The sequence below is a fragment of the Crocodylus porosus genome, unplaced genomic scaffold, assembly GCF_001723895.1.
Source record: "Crocodylus porosus isolate Cpor-Errol unplaced genomic scaffold, CroPor_comp1, whole genome shotgun sequence".
NCBI classification, from domain to species: Eukaryota; Metazoa; Chordata; order Crocodylia; family Crocodylidae; genus Crocodylus; species Crocodylus porosus.
The window spans coordinates 13,098,261-13,107,957 of NW_017728923.1; the positions used below are offsets into that span (position 1 = coordinate 13,098,261).

Genomic DNA, 9,697 nt, shown 5'->3' on the forward strand with positions numbered 1-9,697 from the left:
TGGGACTCACAAGTTCCTGCAGTGGCCTCAGGGGGCTCATGCAAGAGCCCCCCACATGGCGCAGGGGTCAGTGGGGATCGCCTCCTGCTGGGCAGCCATGGGGGGGTTGAGACAGCAGGGGGAGTCAGGGGCTCGTGCAGAGCCCCCTATGCATTGTGAGGCAGTGGGGAACAGTGGGGACTGCACCCGGCAGCACCCAGTGAGTCAGGGTTTTTTTTTTCCCCCGCAAAGTGCTGGGAGCTGGGGCGGGCGGGACACTGATTCAAATCACCAAATCAAATCTGTCTCCCAAATCAGAATCCGAAGCGAATACTAGCCACTTCGCACAGGCCTAGTCTACATGTGCACTGCTGTGGAGTTTTTTACTCCGCAGTAGGACAGAGCTTGTAAATACAAGTACTATCCTGCTGCAGAGTAAATTAGTTTATTCCAGCCTAACTGGGCCACACATATAGACACTGAGACATTTACTGCGCAGTTAACTAATTAACTGCGCAGTAAATGTCTCACATGGCAGTGTCCACTGTAACTGAAGTTGAAGCTGACCTTGCTGAAGTTAATAGGGAATTTGCCATTAACTTTATTGGGATTAGGCCCTGTTGCTAAATGCTAGGAACTGCTGTCCTTGGTGGTTATTGTTTAATTATAGTACTGTTTCAAAAAAGCAAAATGACAAGTGCCACAAGACTTTGAAACCTGTCAGTATCTTGTATCCATCTGCAATTCAAGTGCCACATTGGCTCTTTCTTCTCCATCCAGATAAATCATACAATACAGTGTGCTTGACTCTGAACAGAATCTGGCAGGCTACAACTTCACATCCTGAATGAATACAACTAAAATATAGCCTAAGCAGCTTAAATGAAATTCAGGCATTGATGAGGACAAGGAGATTTCTGTACAATCATCAGATATGTATAAGGGGTATAGGTTGTAGCTGTGTTGGTCTAAGGACATAGGCAGACAAGGTTCTTTGGGTAAATCTGATATCTTTTATTAGACCAACTCAGATAGTTGCAAAAATTCTGTTTTGCAAGCTTTTGGGCACAAACACCCTTTGTCAGACTGAGGAAGCATTTGCAGTTGGTCTGTGCTCTTCCTGGGTGGAATGAATAGTAAAGAAGCCAGGGGCCAGTATGCATGCAAGGTGAAAATGCAAATAATAAGAGTCAAAGGTTGAGGGGGAATGAATGTAGTATTGCTGCAGTACAGAAGATATGAATCACACACCACTGGTTATGACATATTACCCCTCCTGGAACCTATACGGAAAATCCTCAAACAATTGCAGTCCATTCTAGAAGAATACCAGTTCTCAAAGAGATCTTCCCAGAACCACCAGTCTTAGCCCTTAAACAAGTGCTGAACCTCAATAACCTCATCACCAGAAGCAAAACCCACCAAACAGATCCAGACCATGCCATGAGAAGAAATGTAAAACCTGCCAACATATCACCCCCACCCCCACAATTACGACACCCCACAACAGAACCATCACCACTCCTGCATCTTACAGCTGCATCTCCAGAAATATAATACATATCATCCAATGCACCAAATAGCCTGATGGAAAATATGTAGGAGAGACCAAACAACAACTGCGCACCAGAATGAACGCACACCGGAAATCTATCAAAGACAGGAATACCCAATTACTTGTGGGGGTGCATTTCTCACAAGAAAACCACTGTCTCCAACCTCTCAGTTCTAATCCTTAAAGGGAATTTACAGAACCCCGGGCGGGGGGCAAGCGGCTGGATGCAGGGGGCCCCTTGGCTGTGGGGTCCCCTGCGACCACAGGTTTTGCAGGATAGGACAGGCCAGCCCTGTACACGCAAAACTTCTAAAAATATGGCTTCTAATGAAAGTGTTGCCACCTAACACAGTTAGAGACAGAACTCATGGCAATAACTTTAAGCTGTGAAGAAATTATTATTTTGAAACATGCCCCTTTCACTACAGATTTAATTACAGGGGCATATAAACATTTTAAAATCTGTCTAACGAATGACTCAGATGAGTAGAGATTCTGGTTCATGTTTGCAAGGCTCCAGCCTGCCTCTAAACAAGTATTATGAACAGCAAACAGAATGGGTTCAACTTTCATTGGCACAGTGGGTTCAACGTTCATTCCTGAATTCTTGGATTCAAGTTTGCCATAGATCATACACAGAAATTAATGTGGTAACCTTGTCTTGGTCTTCAGTGGACATCAACACCAAAAAACAGTCAAATCAAAATTACATTACATTTCCTGTCTTTATTCCCCTTGTATTTTCCCCACTACAGTAAGGATGATCCTATTGAATTTATAAGAAGAACCAGTTTTATATTAAGGTAATCTCTCAAACACAGATTGTCACCAATCCTGTTATAAGTAGGATAGACATTTTTACAGCAATTCCCTCTCATCAGAGCAGGGTTTTTTGTTTTCTATGAAAATACTTCTCTCTTTTTTTTCTTTAAAAACACTTTAATAATAAAATACCTTAGTGTAAAAAGTTACATGGCTCAGGGTTTTAAGACCCATGGAGACAGTGCTGATATAAGCTGTTAATGCCAACAATGAAAACTGATTGAAAGTAAACTGCCTATACAAGTTTTCCCCTGATGTATATTTCTATTCTATTCTGTGCTTGGTATGACACACAGATCTAGTCTCACAGTGATAAAAATTGCCAAATATAAATTTTCATTCTAACACACGATGCTACACAGTGTTTTAAAATCATATTTTCAGAGATCAAACAATGTAAGAAAAGTATTATGATTCACCTTCTTGATCCTTTAAAACAGAGGTGTCAAACTTATGGTCTGTGAGCTGGATCTGGTCTGTGGAGCTGTATCATCTGGCCTGCAGTACTGCCTGCCATGTGCAGCATGCTCTGGCCCCAACTCCATGTGCAAGGCTAGTTTGGGGCATGTCTGACCAACACAGTACGCCGGATCTGGTGCTGGCCCATATCAAGTCCGTACACTACCCCGGCATGCCATATCCAGCATGTAGGGTGGATCCAGCATGGACGCCACATGAAGCTTGCATGCCAGACCCACCCTCCATGCTGCATGTAGCACACACCTTGGACTGGTCCTATGCACTGCATGCTATGCTGGGTCAGGGCCATCATGTGCTGCATATTGTGTGCATGGCTGGAACCTGACATGCACACTGTAAGCAGCACATGCAGTCAGTATAGGGCATGCACTGCATGTGGCATCCTTGCGGTCTGGGTACAGCTCATAGAGCTAACGTGTGGGCCTAATCCAGCCCACAGATTGGCTCCGCATCCCTCATCTGTGCCAGGGAGATGGATGAATTTGACACCCCTGCTTTAAAGAGGAAGGGTTGGAAACTCATGGTACTTTCTGGGATTGTAAAAGAACATTTAAGGCAATCAAAATATTCTGAACATCAATGCTTTCCAGGGCCATACTGTATGCTATTCCTAAATTTTAATTTAAGCGTTTTAACTTTATTGTATTTTCCTTGCTTTTGAAAAATACCTCCCATACTGCAGAAAACTGCACCTTTCACAAAAAGGTTTCACTGGAACTTTTTTATGAGTCTAGGAAGCAACATGAAGAACTCACAGGGGCAATGTGAATAGGAACATATGAAATGGACTTGGCACACCTCATCATTACTCTCCGATCAGGTGTCTGAAGTGAACATGTTCAATGGACCACTGATTTAAATGCAGTCTTTTGATTTTAAAGTTTCTAGGAAGGCTGGGTGAGATTCAGCAACCCTGATTCATACAAAATATGAAGTAATGTGTGGAAGCATGGTATTATCCCCATGTCTGAATAAGACTGACAGCATCTGGCCAAGAGTTCTCATCTGGTGCTTGCATTTCTAGGAACCAACTCATCATGATATGGTTACCACTGGCTGGTTGCTCTTAAAAAAACAGTGGTCTCTGGGTAAGCATGACCATTTGAAATAAAAGAGATCTCAGACTGGCCCCAATTTACATGAATTATCACAGAATCAAAAACAGAGCAATAGCTAAAAGATAATGGAAATCTAGGTTCCTTCCCATGGTACTGGTGATCACTATGGGCCCAAACTGAAACACTGCATTTAAACCTTTTTGAGCTCTGGGAAAATTCAGGCCAGGATTCACCTCTGATTGTTACATGTAATGCAAGGAACATTCTTGTTCATGGGATACTGTCAGTGTCTGCAGAGCCATGTAAAACATAAAAGAACATGCAGTCCTGCTTCCCTTGCCCAAGTAGCTTTCATTCCAACAGCTTAGTCATTCATCTGTAAAGTCCAGTGGAATTTTGCCACTCATTTTGCTGGCAGCTAGATGCAGCTCTGACTTTATCAAGCCACATGGCAAAGGCACATTAAATACCTCGTTACTAGGAGCAGGCAAACCAACAATAAAAACATCCCCCTTTTAGGTAGGATCATCTACACATGAATTTAAGTGGGCTTAAATGTAATGCATACAGATTAAGCAGGTTTTGGCAGGTGTCTACACATGATGGGATTTGGGATTAACTTTAGTCCTAGGCTACTTCAGCCCTGCCCTGTGCCCCTGTGACTACCTGGAGAAGCTCCTGCCTCTGGACACATGGCTGCCAGAACCTGAAGCTATTTGGCAGCCATCTTGGAAACACACCACTCTCCTCTGATCCCTGGCCAGCCCCTTCCTTGCCCAGGAGCCACATGCTCAGCACAGGAGCAGCATGCAATAGCTCCCTCCTTGCCCACCTTGCCTCCCTGCACCAGGGTTACCCCTGCCTCTGCTCCTGCCCATAATGCTCAGCACCCCGTTGCTCCAGCCTGTCCCCTGCCAGCAATGACCAGTGTCCCATGCTCCTGCTGACCATGGTGCTGGCTCTGCTGGTCCCAAGTAGAGCCATGCACCTGCCAGCGGGGGCCAGGGCACCAGCTACAGGAGGCCCTGGCCAACCCCCTCCTGCCGTACTTCCTGCTCCAGCCCACCTGCCCTGCTGCCCATACACCCCTACTCCCTTCCTATCCCCAGCACCACTCTCAAGACATGCATATGACTGAAACAAAGAAACTTTATTACCCTCACAACATCCATCCTCATCCCTTCCCCCTCAACACACAGTGCCCCTCTACCACCTTCCTTACCTATTAACAATAAAAAACCTGCTAGCAAGTAGCAAACTATATCGTGAGCATCCCAGACCTGGGGAAAGAGAAGTGCCCAGCCAGGAGCACTGGGGCTCGGCTCTAGTGACTGGGCAGACCCAGGACTAAATTAGCTGCATTAATCTGGAGTAACACATCTACACATGCATTAATCTGCATTAACTAATCCCACTTAAATTTGATCCATAGTTTGGGCAGGTATCAATGTAGGCTCACATTAGCCTAAAATCTCCATTTTTAAGCCACATTAAGGCTGCACACATTTAGACATGTGTCCCTAATGCAGCTTAAATTGGGCTCATCTGCATTAAATGACCATGTGTAAACATACCCACATAGATCTAGATCCTCAGCTTTGATAGGACTGATAACAGGGCTGAATGTTAAGGAGACATTAGTATATTTTAAAAGGCACATGTGGCACTGAACAATAACAGAGGTGGCCTAATAATTTTTCTTATGAGTTTCAACAAAATGCCATTGTCTTCAGATGGTGAAAATATTTATAACAAGGATATGCAACATATGCTATGAGAAACTAAATGTTCCCTATGGACTCATAAAATGTAACGCTCTCTTCTGCCCTCTCTTCTGAACTGCACAGTGAGGGCTAATTTAATTAAAAACAGGGTTTTACTGCTGAGTAACATAAAACAAAATAAATTCCTAGTAATCTATTAAGGAAGATGCAAATATAAGTAAATGTTAAGGATAGTAGAATAGTTAATATTATTCAAGAGCATATACATATTAAGTTTAGCTGTTGGACAACATTTTAATAGAAGCAGGACATGGTCCCCTGCTTTACCTGTGGCAGTTTGGGGAGTTATATCTTGTGTTATGTCAGAGTTGACTCCAATTTTACAAAGAATTTAGATTATGGATTGTATAGAATGGTTTGGATAGGGATGATCCTGCCTCTGGCAGGGAGTTGAACTAGATGACCTCTAGAGGTCAGAGCCCTACTTCTCAATTAAATCTATTATTCCTGGCATGCTTCCACCACAGAATGTGGTTGCTTGTGATAGCAAAATATAGGACTGGATCCAGGAGGTCCATTAAGTTCCATTATGTTCTTGTGGGTCAGATTCAAAGAGTTGTTCTTGCAAATGGCCATAAAGCAGATGTGCCTTTTAGAAGTTCTGTACTTATTACGTTATGGAGACATCTAAAATCCAGCCTGCAGAGCCATGTCTTCTGGTCTGCCGTGCTCCCTCAGGTCCAGAAATTTAGCAGTAGAGGAGCAGTGGCAATATTAATTGCTGCTTCCCTGGTGCCAAATTCCCAGTCCTGTGGGGAGTTCTGCATGATGATGTCGCCACCACCAGTCTGTAGTGGAGCCAGTGCACATGGTCAATCAGCAGCTGAATCCAGTGCCTGGGGTCAGGCCAGTGCATGGCCAGATCTGATTTGATAGTTGGTTTGATTTGTCAGTTTTCCTGTTGTGATCCTAGCAAAACTGATCTGATGTGTTGCATCAGAGTTGCATTCCACGAAGCAGCCCCTATCCCTTTTTGTGACTAGTGACATTCAGTAAGCTTGCTAATAAAATTGGTATTTTGCAATAAGGGCAGTAGACTCCAGTGTTCAGGACCAGACTCTACAAGCCTTAGTCATGTTATTCTGTTTTTGTTTATATTCAGACAAGAGTAAGAAATGTGGCTGTCATGCAAAGAACAACTTCTCACCCAACTGCTAGCAATTTAGTGATGGGAGACTGGTAACAAGGCATGAACTGAAGGCTTTGGCAATGACCGCTTTCTTACATCTGTTCCAGAAGATGTTTTAAGAAGGCAAAAAGATGGATCCAAAAGCAGGAGAAATAAAAATAACTTGTATCTTTATGAATTAATTATAAGCCAGAACAGCAGGGCAGCAGTATCTTCCATCAGCATCATTGGCTACTGTTAGACAGCTTGCTCTGCGTGCCAAAACCAAAGACTATGCTGAATTTTACCTTCAGATACACCAGGGCAATTTCCAGTCAGGTGTTTGTAGTTTATGCGAGTGTGAGTGTATATGCACAGGTGTGTTTTAGGAACATAATGAAATCATTCTCAAAATCATCAGGGCAGTGTGTCTGTCACCAGCATGACAACAGCAGTGTGAGGTTTCACTTAGGCTGCTGGCAGATGTTAAAGCAATGGCACAACTGGGTTTTGAGGAATTTCATGCCCCATCCCCAAAGCTGGGCAACCTGTCATGCCAGACATGTGTGGTAAGTCATGTGGACAGTCACGTGTCACATATGGTACGTGAGGTATCCTGAGGGAAGAAGCGTTTGTTTGCTTTCACCGTATTGCGACGTATTGCAGTCTGTGTGTGCCTGGTTAAGTGGATTTACAGATTATATTATCTAGTTTTAACTAAACTAACTCTCACAAAATGGACAAGTGGCTTAAAAAGATTCCTGCAAAGAAACAACGGATTGAAGATAATACTAATAATGCAAGCACAAGTGAACAACAAGAAAATGGCAGTGCTGACACTTCTCCTACTCCTAGTACGAGCTCTTCGTCAGCCACGTTATGAGGTGAAAACAATGACGATTTAATTTCTGTTTTTGTGTGTGTTTTATAATGTACATAATATATTAGTACAGTAGTACATGTATATAGTTTATAAATAAATAAATATACATATACTGGGGGTGCGTGCTCAAAAATTTTTTACTGATAGGGGTACGCGATCAAAAAAGTTTGGAGACCACTACGCTAGGGGACAGGGAGTTCCCAGGTCCCTAAATACCAGTGCCCAACACTGAAATGGTACCTGCAGCTGGGGAATGGGGAGCTCCTATCTCCCCAGCTGCTGCTTGCAAGGGTGCCCCCAGGAACTTAAAAAAGCAGGTGTGCAGCAGAGGCTCCCAGCTGCATGCCCACTTTTTAAAGGCCCAGGGTACAGTGAATCTGTAATCAGGGAGATGGTCCCTGATATCAGGCTCATGACACTGTGCCCCAGACCCTGGGCTGTCCCATGCCAGATCCGATACTTAGCCCAGACATGCCACATGTTCAATTTAAGGCACAATACAAAGAAGATAAAGATGCTATCCATTATATGTGGAATATCTTTGTGGCTCGTTTGTTATTTTATCACACCATAAGTTGGTTTTAACATGTGGCTATTTATATGATTAACACCTTAATTGCACCTTAAATGTCTTGTGTTTTTGGGTCATTAGATTGAACCATACTGCCTGAAGGTGGCTAAGGCAAGTCATAGTACTAAGCATCATCCAAAATTTGTTGGTTCTGCCACAAACTGCTGTTTGACCTTAAGCCAATCACTCCACTTTTCTAGGTCTCTGTTTTTACCTTTGCAAAAGGAAATGATGATCCAGAATGAAATTCATTCCTGTGTAGAGGACCTGCACGAAACCTAAGCATCACTCCAGATTCACTCAATTTCTGTTACAAAGTTCTTCCCAAAATACTCTGTAAGAAAGTTTACAGAAAGCTGGAAGGATTGATTTATGAAGATTAAAAGTCTAAATGTAAATTCACTGAATAACAATGAATGGTGGCATGATGGTCTACAAATATTAGAAGACGGTAAAATCCAAGTACAAAGAAGATTTACATAAATAAGAATATGGTAGTATAATTAGAACAGGGCTTAAGAAACAAAGCTGAGGAAAATAATTTTTTTCCAGCAGTGGAATGGAGAATGAAACAGAGGACGTCTTCCAATGGGAAGCAGTGTTTGCTCATAACCACGGATTTTTAAAACTTGACCACACAAAGCATTTGTATGGGCCACATAAGGAAAAATCCTGTACTGGCCAGGGATTAGACTAGAGGATTCTCTAACCCAGAGATTAAAAGGCTGGAAATGATTTTCTGTTTTAACTTCCTGTATAGCATAGGCCCTAGACTTTCACCAAATAACCCTCGTTGCCCAACAAACCTTTGTTCCATTAAAATATGACATCTAGAAAGGCATCCCAATCTTCATCTGAAGACATCCTGAGATGAAGAATCCACCATTTCTATTGGTACTCTGTTCCAGTGGTTAATCACCTTAATTGGTAAAAAATACCAAACCCTGTGTTTTATTTCTAATTTAAATGTACTTGGCTTTGCCTTTCAGCAACAAGTAATCCACGGGTCTTTTTCTTCTCCAACTATGTCCTATGGCTTTGGGGCCTGACCCAAAGCCCTTTGAAACCAATGCAAAGATCCGTGATGACCTTAATGGGCTTTGGATCAGGCTCTTGTTAAGTACTCTTTTCTGTCCACTCAAATTCATACAGTTGATGCATATTAATAGCAACATATTAGGGCCCTGGTGCTATGTTGCTCCTTAAGTGGCTCTTATATTTATAGGGACTGCAGTCTGAATACCTGGGACAGAAAATATTCCCAATGCAGACATTACAGGTAAAGGGTTGTTGCTGCCCATGAATGTCAACTATAAAGGTATTATGGGTGAGAAAATGTTATATTAGCAGAGATATAAAATGACTGTCCAGAATAGACTCAGCTACCTGTACACGTGAAGGACTGCTTTGTTCCTAACTACAGGCAACATGTAGGGGGAGCATGGGCACCCCCTGAG

At 42.9% G+C, this 9,697-nt stretch overlaps 1 long non-coding RNA gene across 1 annotated transcript in view; it reads left to right on the top strand.

Moving 5' to 3' along the window:
- Positions 1–8,625, top strand: part of LOC109313490 — an 18,165-nt gene extending 9,540 nt beyond the window's left edge. The window contains exon 2 of the long non-coding RNA XR_002102063.1: positions 8,441–8,625. This is a non-coding gene — a long non-coding RNA (uncharacterized LOC109313490). The remainder of the gene's footprint in view (positions 1–8,440) is intronic.
- Positions 8,626–9,697: the final 1,072 nt, after the last annotated feature.